General features: G+C 38.1%; 1 protein-coding gene and 1 long non-coding RNA gene across 2 annotated transcripts in view; both read right to left on the bottom strand.

The window, feature by feature from the left end:
• LOC111593223 (bromodomain-containing protein DDB_G0280777) overlaps positions 1 to 5296 on the bottom strand; it is a 38296-nt gene extending 33000 nt beyond the window's left edge. The window contains exon 1 of the mRNA XM_030225258.1: positions 4940 to 5296. The gene's annotated coding sequence lies outside the window, so the exon portion shown is untranslated. The remainder of the gene's footprint in view (positions 1 to 4939) is intronic.
• Positions 5297 to 6697: 1401 nt separating this feature from the next.
• LOC115483416 lies at positions 6698 to 12297 on the bottom strand. Its single transcript, XR_003944348.1, has 4 exons — positions 12125 to 12297; positions 7274 to 7987; positions 6979 to 7187; positions 6698 to 6891 (listed from the first exon to the last, which is right to left on the bottom strand). It is a non-coding gene; the product is annotated as an uncharacterized LOC115483416 (long non-coding RNA).
• Positions 12298 to 13813: the final 1516 nt, after the last annotated feature.

The following is a 13813-nucleotide window of genomic DNA, read 5'->3' as shown; positions in this document are numbered from 1 at the left end:
TAATTCAAAGTGCCAATTTACGGTTACAATTGGCCGCAATGCACGGCTCATAAATTAGCGAGCAGCTCAGCACCTGCGATTCGCATTCGCCAATTCGCCAATTGCAATTGAAATTGCAATTGTAATTGTGGCCCAAATGGTTTTGATATGCTTGGAATTTTCCATTTGGCCGTTTTCCGTTTCAAATTCTTTTCTTTTTTTGATTTTTAATAGCTGCAACGGCTCTTGGCTTTTGGCTTTTGGCTGCCTGTTTAGATGCAAAGTTAATGCGACGGCTGCTTTGATGATGCAGCAGGCAGCAGGTGAGGTCATGTGCGGGGCCAGGTGCCAATGCTGATGCTGATGCTGTAACTGCACAAATATGCGCAGGTAATGTGCCTGCGATTTGCCACTGTGTGTGCGTCTAAGTATTTCTCATCTCTTCTGGGTAATTATAGCGCCCAGCGGGGCGACGATGACAAAGCCGTTGAAATTTTTATATATTATTATTACAATTGGGAGCAACGGAGCAGCGGACCAGCGTGCAAAAGCAGCTAACCAGACTACAGAAAAGAGAAAAATATAAATTAGGCGCACATAAATAAACAAGCCACAGCTGCGAGGAAAACTTGATTGGCTAAGTGACAGAGTTGGCGTCGACACTGGAAGGCAGATGCTGACCCCGACCATCCAGAGAGAGCAGAAAACTCAGCGAAGCCAAAAGCGTTTTCACCTTGCTACCAAAAGAAAAACAATTAAAACGCCATAAAGTTCTGTCCGGCCGTAAACTATTTCCTAGTTATATAAACTTATAAGCGAGTCTATTTATTTGCCCAGTCGTCGCGTTGAAGCACCTGTTACCAAGGACAGCACAAGCAGCAGTAGCAGCACAAAGGCATTTATAGCTGACTATTGAGTAAATATTCGAAGTGTGTAGCGCCTTTCTATGAGATTCTCAGCAATTTACATAAAAGTATACGTGCGAAGGCAACACGAAGGAAACAGAATGGGAGACTGAAGGAGAGAGCAGGAGAAGAAGAGAAAGAATCTAGGCTAAATGATGAGAAGAGAAAGAAAAAGAGAGACAGAAAGAGGGAGAAAGACAGAGAAGAGGATAGACTAAGAAAGGAGAGATAATGATAAATATACAATGAGAATGAGAATGACGAAAAGAAAGAGAGAAGAAGTAAATTAGGGAGAAAAATAGAAAGAGGGTGCAGTAAAAGATATTAATAGAAAGAAGGAGGGAAAGAGACAGAGAGAAAGAGAGGCACTACAATCACTCAAAAACTATATCTATAAAAACACATATGCCAAAAATATAATAATAAAATCTATAAATCACTAAAAGCCATAAATATATCAGATATATATATATATATATATACCTATAAATCGAGACCAATTACAATGAGTTCAATTAAATCTAAAATATATAATTCAATTAAATCTTAGATATATACGATAAGAAATGATAGAAACTCATCTTTAAATGTGATTAATAAAAGTATAAAAATCCAACACTTGAGACCCTAAAGATTTCGCAAAGTCCAAATGAAAATGGCATGAAAAAGTGCTTTAAAATAAATATGAAATAAATGTATTTAAATGACACTTGAGTTTCTATAGCGCAATTAAAATTTGTATAGCTTTTCATTGGCATTTTCTGTACCATAGCCATAAAGAATTCAATCCTCACATTTATATCTCGCACAACTACGACTATTGTTCCTAATAATACTTATTATATTAGCGTTATAGAAAAACCATCAAATGGCAATTGCCTGCTGTGAGGCGCCTGTAGCGTGTGCTATTCGATTTTGATAAACAAGTCGAGAGGCAGGCAAGCTATTTATCAGGCCTAGAGCCATTTGGGGTCCTTGCCACCCAATAACCAAAAACTAATAGCAATAAATGTGCGGATTTTTAGCAATAAAAATTGCGCTCGTGGAGTGTGTTTAACAGCTTGTTAACTTGTTAACATGTTGACTCTATACATATATATAAATGTGTGTGTGTGGTGTGTGTAAATCAGGCAATCGACTGTAAGCCACAAACCAAATAAACACCCTTGAAATTCCCAGCCACAGACGACAAAAATTTGCGGTTTTTTTTCGCTCCCCAAATGTAATTTAAATTGTGGCCAAAAGTTTTGTATCGAGTCGGCAAATGTGCCGAGAGTAATTGACTGATTTAGCCAATTAAAAGCAATTTTTGTATGATTTTTAGACACATTTTTCGACAGAGTTAACATTCATCTATTTCGGCACTAAGCGCCAGTCAATGCGATCAGATTTATTGCCTCAAATGCTAGACGGCCAGATGTTTTCGCACTAATCGAAAAGACTTCGCATGAAAACAGAGAACATCAAATAAAAGATGAAAACGAAGAAGAAGAAGCAGGAGCAGCAGATCACACACAATTAAATTTATTAACCATTGCTCAAATGCAAACGAGCACACGCGGCGTATGTGTAACACGCTGCGTATGTGTAATATGCTCAATTTGTATATATTATAGAATTATAGTAAACAAGCTAAGAGATTCAGGCTCGAATCTTGGAACTAGTTAAACAGTTCAGCTCTTGGAACTAGCTAAGAGCTAAAAGCGAAGTCGATTCAATTTATTGCTAATGAGCATTAAATTGGGGGAAATATAATGAAATGATCAAGAAATGCTCGAAAATGTACAAATATTTTAAGCAAGAGGAAAATACTGTGAATAGCTTGCTGAGTGTGCTCTGGGTGTTTGGGGAATTCAGTCAGCTGAGCTGGGACAGAGGTCAGTTGTATTAGGAAACAATGAAAACTGCTTTATATCTGTTCAAATTTATACGAAGAATTTAGTAAACTGAATAGAATTCGAAAGTATCTAAGATCGATCAAGTGACAATTATCCCTAAAACTTATCCAGTCAAATTTCAGAAATCTTCTATACTAATAACACATCTGAATTGATTACAATAAAATAAAGTCTATAATATTTTAAAGACAGAAGGCTGACTTTTAAAGCGCACATAAGTCAAGTAACCTCAAAATGCAAAAGCAAGCTAAAAACCCTCGACTGGATGCTGAGAGCTTCAAGCAAGTTGTCTTACAGCAGCAAGGCCGCCATCTACAAGGCAATAGTTGTCCCAACCTTCGTATATGGTATCTCTCTATGGGGCTCCTCGGCGAAGACTACAAGGAACAAAATTCAGACCCTGCAGAATAAAGCACTACGCAGATGGACTGGAGCCAGCTGGTTTGTAAGAAACTCAGTCTTACATAGGGATTTAGCAATTCCCACAGTTGCTGAACTCATTGGGCGACACAGTTCAAGATACGCGGACAGACTTGCAGCGCATCCTAACCATCTCGCAAGCAACCTGGCTATAAACAACAATAGGCGAAGACTGAAGAGATTGCATCCTCTAGACAATATTAGAACTAATTAAGATAGTAGCTACAAGTGCAGAATAATTGGCATATCTGCCCTCCCATTAGTTAAGGTTTAGAGCTAAATGCGCTATAGAGTCTAAGACAATAAGCTGCAACAAAATAAAGAAATAAAAACGAAAAAAAAAAAAAAAAAAAAAAAAAAAAATATTTTAAAGAAATTTGTCTACCTATAAATTGATCAAGGTCTGAAGCTTGGCTTTTATTTATGAGAACACCAAATGCAGCCCTATAACTGTGCTATGTATTATATATGTTTGATGTGTATTTAACATGAAAAGCGTAAAACATTTGTAATTTAATTTATGAATATTTGTAGAACAAATTTTGGCACTTTAATTCGTTGAATTTGCGTTTATGCCACAAATTGCAAATTGCACTCGCCTCTACCACACACACACAGTCACATAGACAGATTGCAACATTGGAATTCACATTGTCTTGCTTGCCATTGTTGGGCTATGTATATACATCTATGAGCATATATATATATATAAATATATATATATATAGCCCTTGCCGATGTCGTCAGTTAGTCGCGTTGCGTGTTTCGTCGCCGTGTGCTGCAGTTTAACCAAAAACTTTTTGCCACGTAAATGATTTGTTTTGTCAATTATTTTGTTAGCCTCAACATGCAACCAGAACAATGAGACTGAGGCTAGGTAAGAGAGAAAGAGAGAGAGAGAGAGAGAAAGAGGCGCCTCAGCTGATAAGATCAAAACAATGTTAAGCTATATAAGGATATATATATACATGTATGCATATATATATATATATCTCTATGCCGACTATTCAAATATCAAAGTTTTAATTGTGTGGGCGTGGCCAGGTCGTAAACAATTTCATTTATGATATGGCAACATAATTGTGCCATGACGGATCAATCGAACCGTCACAGATACTTATGAAGTGCTCTCTGTCCGTCTGCCCCTCCGTCCGTCCATCCGTCCGGCCGTGTGTCTGTTTAAACAAGTGCGTCCAGTTGCATAAATATTTATGGCAGCAGACGCAAATCAAAGCGGCTGCTGATTATTTATCGCTAACGACCAGACGATGGGCTCTTGCCTACTACAAAAATGGGGAACTGACGCAATGGAGCACAATACAATAACAATAACAAATTCAACAACAACAGCAGAGGCAGCAGCAAAAACAAACACATGTGCATTGTGGCGTATTTCTCTCAATTAAAATTTCAAAATTAAATTTAATGCACAGTTGTTTAAGCAAAAATAAATGAAAATGAAAATAAAAATAAAAATAAATAGAGAACTATTCGTTGTCGCTGGCAGGGCGAGCAGAAGAGTCAACAAAAAACTGTTCAAATTACTGAACAGGCAATTGAGTGATGGATGAGATTGGCTCTGGCAGCCTCAACAACATTTTCCATGTTCTTTTTTTTAAATTTTTCATTTTTGGTTTTATTTTATTTTTTTTTTTTTTTGGTTTTTTTGCGCCTGTCTTTAATTAACATTTGCTGTTGACAATTTTCTTCGTTTTTTTTTGTAGCCTAGAAATTTACCTTTTGCGCCATATCAGCTGTTGGCTTTAGTTTCAGACACACGTAGATTTTTCACACACAGCGAATTTTAAAATGTTTAACACTTTTTGCTTTTCAAAATTGTAATTCTTTTGCATACTTTTCTATTCTTTTATTAATTTTGGTTGTTGTTTTGGTTTCGTTTGGCTGCGCGCAGGCTATTTCCTCAATTCATTGCACAAAATGATTTGCACCAATTGCACACTTCGAACGCAAATCGCGATAACTGAAAATAACACACAGAAAGCAGCTCAGAATTCAAAAATTTTAAAATTCAAAAATTTGTGTGTGCTTGAAGGGAAATGACGTGCGAAACTAACGTCCGTATTAGCGTACAGGCCGTTGCCAACTGATGCGCTGTTCGAAACGTTTCGGAAACGGGCACTGGCAAATGCGAACGCGAAACGAGCGACAAGCCGAAGGGCTGCACGCCTTCGGCTCGCGATGGCGCTTGGTTCGGCTGGCCACTTCGTGTATAGCTGAAAAGCCGGCAAAACAAAATGTAAATAACAGTTCTGTATGTTGGGCTTCTGCTTGTGGATGACGGACGGCGGCGGGACGGCTAGCCGAGGGTTTAGTCAGTTGCCGGCTTTTGGTTTGGGCTTAAGCTTTGGAGCAGATTTGATGCTCTTTGCTGTACGAAACGGCAGCCGATGGAGCGTCAGGTGACGACTAACCTAACCCAACCCAAGCGCTAGCCACTCGTCGGCCCCACCCCCATCACAGCTTTGTTTGCTTTGCGGCTTTTCGGGGTTGCTACTGCCACTGCCAGTGTATATATATATATGTTAGTGCGTGTGTGTATGTGTGTATACACTTCGGCTTGGCCTGCAATTGGCGGGAAACTTTGTGGATCCTATTCATGTTGCCAGTGCATAGCTTAGCAACATTTTAAGTTAGTTTTTTCTTTGCAACAAAATAGGTGAATAGGAATCGTTTAGGCCATAAATATGTATAGTGTTAGATGTTCGTTTTGTTTCAAAATAATATAATATTTTACTAACTATAATTTTTGCTATTTGTTAAGTGTTCATTATTTTGGTTGACAACATTTCGAACATGTTGCCAGCAGAAAGGGCATTGCTCATGCGCCCTGTTGCCACCTCCTCGTCGATGTTGTATTTATTCTTCGTGTTTTTCTTCTTATTGTGTGTGTTCAGCCACCCACTCTACGGCAAATGCCGTGAAACGAGCGACCGCCTAACGCCTCCAAAGTGACAACCTTTCAGTTTTATCGCTGTGTGTGTGTGTGTATGTAAATAATGTAACAGTAAATTAGCGTGTTTGACACACTGAGGGCGTGGCTAAAACGATGCGTGCGCTGGGCAATCTGTTTAACGTTGACTTTTCAACTTTTTAAAGGTTAAACCACATTGATTGCTCCACTCACTGACTTTTAAATGCAATTAGCTGAGCTTAAGCTCTCTTCTTCTGTAAATAAATTGAGTATAAATAAAAGGGCAAAGAAAACGAGCCAATCGCCAACGACTTGAATTTTCCGACGTTTTGATCACAGACTTTTCACACCTGTACATATCTGCTGTTGTTGTTGTTGCTGTTGCTGTGGCCGCTTATTTTTGGTTCATTGCCAAATTCTGTACCAACAAAAATTAACTCTAAATAATGAAATATTAAAAGTATTCCAGAGAATGCAATAATAATATAAATTTATATGAAAATTATAGAAATATCTTTAAAAATGAGATAATATAGTTAAAGTATGACTAAGTTGTTGACAAATGAGTGCAAGATTTCCGACTCACATTGATATATGGCACATATACATATCAAAGCTAGTTCAGGGTATCGAATAGTCGTAGATGTAAAGGTCTTTAAGGTCTGTTCTTTGCTTCTTTTTGTAGCGCTGGGCCATTGCAACCAATTACAAAATACGACAAACGTACACAATACGCCTGGCAATTGGCCAAAGAGCACTAAAAAAATAAATAAATAAAAATAAAATAATATAAATGTAGCTCAGGTGTAGGCTGAGATCTTTGGGAAAACTGAGGCGCACTTACTTTCGCAGTTCATTTCGCACTGACAAAAGGCATTCAAATTCGTTCAAATTTTTTGTGTCGGGAGTGTGACGTCACAAACTGAAACGCCTTTGGCGCAACGCTGCCAGCGTCTGTGTTGTTTGTTATTTTTAATGCATCATTATTTCGTCTAGATGATTTATGTCGAGAGCATGGCTCGCTTATTCGCTAGCCCATATATCAAATCAGCGCTGAAATATGCGAGGCATTTTAAAGACTTAATTGTTACGATTATGAAATATAATAATAGCGGCTTTTGCTTGTAAACGTTTCGCACCTTTTCCAAAACTTGCAACGCCTTGCCTAGAAAGTCTGTTGAGAGATTTGCATTTATGTGCAGAAGTGGCCTTTTTCTGCAAGATCTGAGAATGTTAAGGCACTCTTTGCCAAAAGTTCCACCACTATCCAGCATTATGTAAAGCACCTCAAGTTCAGTCAGATCGGTCAAGAGATCAATGCATCTGGCGTCCTCGAAAGCACAGCGAAGTTCTTTCAACGATTTCAATTTGATTATTTTGGCTGTCTGTTCAAAATTCAAGCTAGAGAATAATATCAAACTAATTGCCTAATTGACTTTCATTGGCATTTAATGCATTGAGAAGCTGCAAAAGCTTAGCACAAGATAAAGTTGCATTTGTGGATTTGATGATAAGTTTCTTCAAGTTGGGTAGCTCCGCAAGACTTGCAAAGGACTCATGTGAGTTGAGCATTGAAAAGGCTATTTCCCTTACGTTCTGACAATGCGGCACAATATCGCTCAGCTCTCCAGCAACCTCGTATAGCCATAGATCCCGAAGATCTTCGGCAGCTACTTTGACATCTAATGACAGTCTCTCCAAACATTGTATGTGCTTTAAGCTGCGCGAATCGAGCATAAAACTAAGAGTCGTCCAAGTACTTGAGTATGATACCAAGGCAATCGTTATTCAATTTCAAAATATTCAACTCGCTCGATATTTTAACTGATGACATTATACTATGTTTTGATTCACTATGAAGGCGAAAATAATAGTAATATAATATAAGATAATGGCTAATAAACATACATACATAAAATTGGTTTCTTCATGAAAGCATTACTACTGAACTTAGATTTAATGTATTTTTAATTTTGTATAAATTATATATGAATCTATGTGCAAAATTTGGTGTTTCTGAATGTATATTATACACTTTATATCAATGTTTAGAATGTTTAGAACGGTGCGTGCAGTTTTATCACAATTCTAGAGACATGCAAAGCTTATCAAGTTCAGTAAGCTCTGTCATATAAATGTATTTGACATTGTTAAGCGAGCAGTTAAGTTCTTTCGAGAGTTACAAAAACAGTGTACGTGCTGATCCAGTGCCCGCCTCTGGCGAATTCAAATTACTATAAAAACGATTTTTTTACGTCAGCTGATTTTGATCAGCTGCGCAAACTTTAACGATGTGTCGTAGGAACAGCAGATCGATAGAAAAACGCAAGGTTGCATTGAATTTTGATATACGAACCTGAAGTTGAAAGAATACTAAATATAAATACTGCAATAAATACTATCACACAAATTCCAAGGTAGGCTGTCGGCTGCTTATATACGTATGTGTATTTATATGTATGCACAAATTCAACGGAAATATCATTTACAAAAGTCATTCAAAATAATTGCATCAGGAATAGGCAAGCCGACTTAAGGCGAATTGTACATATATGTTATATATATATACTATATAGTGCGGTATGCGTGTGGTTAATCAGGCCGATTAATCTACGCAAGTTTTAGGCATGGAGCTGCAGCACTTATTCTTATTGCTATTGTAATGTTAATTTGCACATCAGCTACAGGAATTTGGGGAGTAGGCAGGACTGCAATTAATTTAGTTTGGCAGGACATGCGAGCGCCCACACGCTGCGCCACCCGCCTGACTGACTGAGCAAGTGAGTGACTTGTTATCCTGCCGTGCTGCCTTATTACCACTGTCCCATTGCCTTGGCGACTTTTAATTGGCAACGAGAATGACAAACAAGCAACAACCGACCATAAACCGAATCCTGTGGCGTCTCTCACAGTTGGAGTTATTTGATTGACATCCGCTAAGTGCAGGCGTAAATAAATTGGAATATGCATACATTCATACACACATACATACATACACACACGTGCATAAGTCGCTACATCTAATACATAGATGTCTTACTCTACCCTGAACCCATGGGTAAGGAGAATTCAGAGTAAGATAAAAGTTCTTTTTTATATTCAGGATGACGAGTTAAGTCGTATGAACCTATAAAGCTAAAAACTTAAAATTTTGGTTCTAGGTCTTGCTAAAATTATCGATAACTATTCCCATTTCAATGTTATCGATTGAAACCGTTATTAATATTAATATTAGTCTATATCTCGTACGTCTTTGTGACTAGAAGCACCAAATTTTGCATTTAGATTCATGTATAATTTATACAATTTTGATTTTTTTACATTTTGGGTATCAGCTCCCAATTTCCCCAAAAAATACATTAAGTTTAAGTTCAGATGGTGAGCGACGCCGAAGAGTCGCGAGTTCGATCTCGGCCCTGGGCCTTGGCCACACGATAGATACTGAAATTATAAGGTATTTATTAAAAAAAAAACAAATCGGACAAGGTTCAGGGTATCTCATAGTCCGTCACCTCCGACTAGAGCGTTCTTACTTGTATATATATATATATATATATATATATATATATATATATATATATATATATATAGTTTTTTTTTTTTGGGTTTTTTTGCTGAGTCAAGCGAACGGAAGTGTCTGACATAGCGAAACGCTAGCTGCTGCGCCTTTATTAAAATGTATTTTTGATCATTAAGCGTATAATGATATTGCATTTGCCTTATAAATAGTGTGCATAATTGGCCAGGTGTGCAACAATGTGCATATAAATATATGTGCATGCATCGTATAATGCTGCAGGTGAAGAATTCACAGTTGCTTTGGAATTCTTTCGAAAGAGGCTGCCGTACAGAGTGGCCATAAAAGGCAACTGCCGCATACGCGTAGCTAAACATCCGTTAAATATATGCACACACAACCACAATTACACACACACACACTCACGGAGACACCCTTACAGCTCGCACGCACGCACAGCAAAGACAATTAGTGTAAAGCAAGCGCACGTTTGCCTCGCAGCAGAGCAGGAGGGTCTGAGGATTGGGTCTGGGGTTGAAGTTACTTCGGCCTCACACCCGCTACATCCTACACCCGCCACTTCACTCGTGACTTTTGGCGCTTGATGTGAATATGCTTGGCTTCCATTTGGCTTTTACAAATGCCTTTTCACGCACACACACATGAGGCAAAAACATTTATTTTTTACTTTTTATTTGGCTTTGCTCTTTGTTTGCTTGAAATGAAATAAGGCGCGGCTGCGCCCATAAAGCCAAATTAAATAAAAAGAAAAAACCCAATTGAAGCAGAAGGAGGCCAGGTGGCACGTCTTTTACCTGGGATTTCATTTGCATAAGCATATTATTCTTTACTTCTTAAATGAAAACCCAAATGTTTCTCAAATGTTGTGTGTAATTCGCTATTAAGGTTTCTCATTTTTTGCATATATGTTTTTTAAGCTGGAGTTTATTCCTTAAACCTAATTAAATGCTCAGTCCACAAGAGGTGTGTGTAAACAGAGGGGTTAAAGTTCATGTTATTAAAGATGAGACTTGAGGCAATAGCAAGAGCGAAGTGAATGAGAAGGATGATAAGAAAGAATTTAAGAGAAGGAGACAGACAGTAAGAAAGAAGGGCATCGAAGTGAGAACGAGATACAAAGGAAAGAAAGAGAGGGAGACAAGCACAGGGCAAAGAAAATATAAATATATATATATAGAGAGAGAGGGACATAGAGAGAGAGAGAGACAGAAGCAATTAGAGAAAGAGAGAGAGAGCATAGAAGGACAATGAAACTATACAGAGAAGAAGAGGCCGTTGGAGAGTACGAGAAAAAAAAAAATAAAATATAGAGAGAAGGAAAAAGGGTCTGAGAAGAGAACAAAGAAAAGAGAGAGCGACAAAATTAATGAGGAAAGGCAACAAAGAAAAAATGTAGATAGATAGAGAGTTTTATAAAGAGATCGAACAAATATAGAAAATAGATACAAAATGAAAATGATATAGGAAACGACAGATAGAGATATATGGCCAAGGCCAAGAGTCTAGATCGAACTCGCGACCCCTCGTCGACACTCACCAGCTCTACCTCTGAAAATATGAGGCCTATGTATGATGAGCAATCAATCCGGGCTGAGAGTTTCAATACCAAATGTTATCTGTCCAAAATGAAGCTTGAATTTCTCTCATTTTCTTTGAGCTTGGGAACCTCTTAAGTGGCAACATTTAGGCAATTAGCTTTTTGCATAAAAACGGTCTTACGAACCATCATGAAGCTAATGTCCATATATTATCGACATTTCAGGGCAACGCACACGCCATTGCCACATCGTACTGGACCAAGTCAGAAGTTACAATGAGAGCTGACTTAAATTAATGAATGCAGAGCATGAGGAAGAGCATCAGCACACGCACAATAGGCAACACACACGCACACACCCGACACACTCGAGCGGTGCAGCTTTAATATATTTGTGGAGGAAAATGTGCCTCTAATCGAATTAGTGAAATTAATTTTTGATGATATTGAAATTAGTTGCAGACAGCAAAGCAGACATTGGACGTAACTAGAAAATACTTTTAGTCTGCTTGGAATTCCGTATAGCGGCCACCCCAACCACCCAACCACCCCACCACATGGAGCGTGGTGGGTGCATAAATTTACTTTGACAGTGGCAAGCGGCACGTTTGACATTCCACTTGGTCACCAGAGGTTCAGCCACCCTACGACTGTGGTTCGACAGTCGATTTTCATTGTGAACCACTTGACTGTGGCATCCAGCTACATTATTAATGACTGCTCGACATGTGTGTCAGGTTCGCTAAGTTTGTTGAAAAGCAATTTTATTTACTTTTTCGATTTGTGCTTATAAATTAAGGCTGATATGTGTCATGTTATTATTTATGGTGGTTCGAAATTAAATGCCAAAATAACTTAAATATTTAATGTCAGGTGTGCTTAAAGCCCAATACAGTAATATATATAGGTATATACCCACGCGAATTAAAGTCAGCTCGCCATGTCCTTGTCCTTGGCATCAGCGCGGACAGCCGTTGAAAAGTGAAGAGAGGAGACATAGTTTGGCCAGACAGAGAGCGCAAGTGTTTGCATGTCAGCAAGTAATAAGCACAAGGGCCATAATAGTTTTGCCTTTCTTTATATATACAAACACATGCACACACATATATATAAGAATTTTTTGGCTAGAGTGCAGTTGGAGCCCATGTCTGGCTTTTGCCACAGCGTCTTCCAGTCGCGGCCATAAATGTTGGACATTAACGGGTAATTTTCTTGCAATTTTGTAGTCGTTAGCGTTTTGTGGCAAGGACGACGACAACAAATGCCCAAAAAAAAATAGAAAATACAAAGTGAGGAAAATTAAATTTTCTGGCTACATTTTTGAGGCTGCATAAATTTTCGTGAGCTACTCAGAAAAAAACTCTTAAAGTGCTGCAAATGCGTTCGAGTCGAAAGCCGTGCAAATTGAAATGGAAATCCATTAGCAGCGGACAAATTTGTAATTTCCGCTCTTTAATAAAAGTTTGCACACTCGCACACACGCAATGCTGTCAAAGGCAAAGCGGAAATACAAACACACACGCACAACTGGACACACACACACCCACACTCCCTCCCTCCCTCTCTCTCTTTCTCTCGCACAGTGTGTGTCCAATTTTGAGGTGTGTTCGTTCAGGTAATTTCATTTACCTTACTCATTTAGCACTTTTTTAGCTCATTTTCCGGCTGTTTGCATGATAAAAATCACATACACACTCCTTGAAATTTTAGCGGCACGCGATGTTGAATGATTATCCTTGAACCAAAAGCGAGAGAAAAGGACAGAGGAAGAGAGAGAGAGGGAGCACTGCTATCTGTCTCCTGTTCGTGCTGTGTCCTGCACCCATAAATGCTTTAGCTGTCCTTTGACTTTAGTTGCAAAAAACAAATGTGGCTCATAAATTTTTATATCATTGTCTGCTTGGACTGCTTTTAATTTGGCTTACACATGCGAGCATCCTCCGCACTCGCTTTAAGCTGGACACAGCGAGGCGAGTTGCTAATGAAATTCCATAAATGAACAGACAACAATTCGCAATCAAAATCAACGCCCCAAAATATGAACACATTTGTCGACGGACCTAACTAAATTGAACGGGTTGGCATAAATTATTAAAAAGTTGCCACCAAAAGGCTATGCATACAGGCGAGGGCTGTCACAAAATTTACAGGAGACTGCGAGAGTTGAATAACGAATCTCATCTGATAAATTTAATAACTATTTTCATTTTGTTTGGGTTAATCTGCAAATCTTAATTTAGTTAATGCTAAAAAGCTCACTAGAAACAGATAATTTACTTAAGTTTTAGAAAACATATAGAACACATCTGATTTAACTTAAAGCTCGCTATTAACACTCATCAAATATTAATAATATTAATAATTAATATATTAAATTTAAGAAAATATATTAGATAAAAGCTAAAAAGTAACTTAAAGCTCAATTAAAGCACCAAAGCTTCTGCTCTAATGCTCTCTGTAGCTGAAACTCTGTAAAAATTGCGCTTAAACGAAAGCTACAAAACTACTTTAACACATCTAATACCTTAAGCAGACCTCGCAATAGTTATTCCCATACACACACACACACACAGAGGGCCACTTGGGTGTGTCAAAAATCAACGC

The sequence above is a fragment of the Drosophila hydei genome, unplaced genomic scaffold, assembly GCF_003285905.1.
Source record: "Drosophila hydei strain 15085-1641.00,03,60 unplaced genomic scaffold, DhydRS2 tig00008128-arrow-arrow-pilon, whole genome shotgun sequence".
In the NCBI taxonomy this organism is placed as follows: domain Eukaryota; kingdom Metazoa; phylum Arthropoda; class Insecta; order Diptera; family Drosophilidae; genus Drosophila; species Drosophila hydei.
The sequence above is the reverse complement of the archived record's forward strand: the minus strand, read 5'-3'. Positions and strand labels throughout refer to the sequence as shown.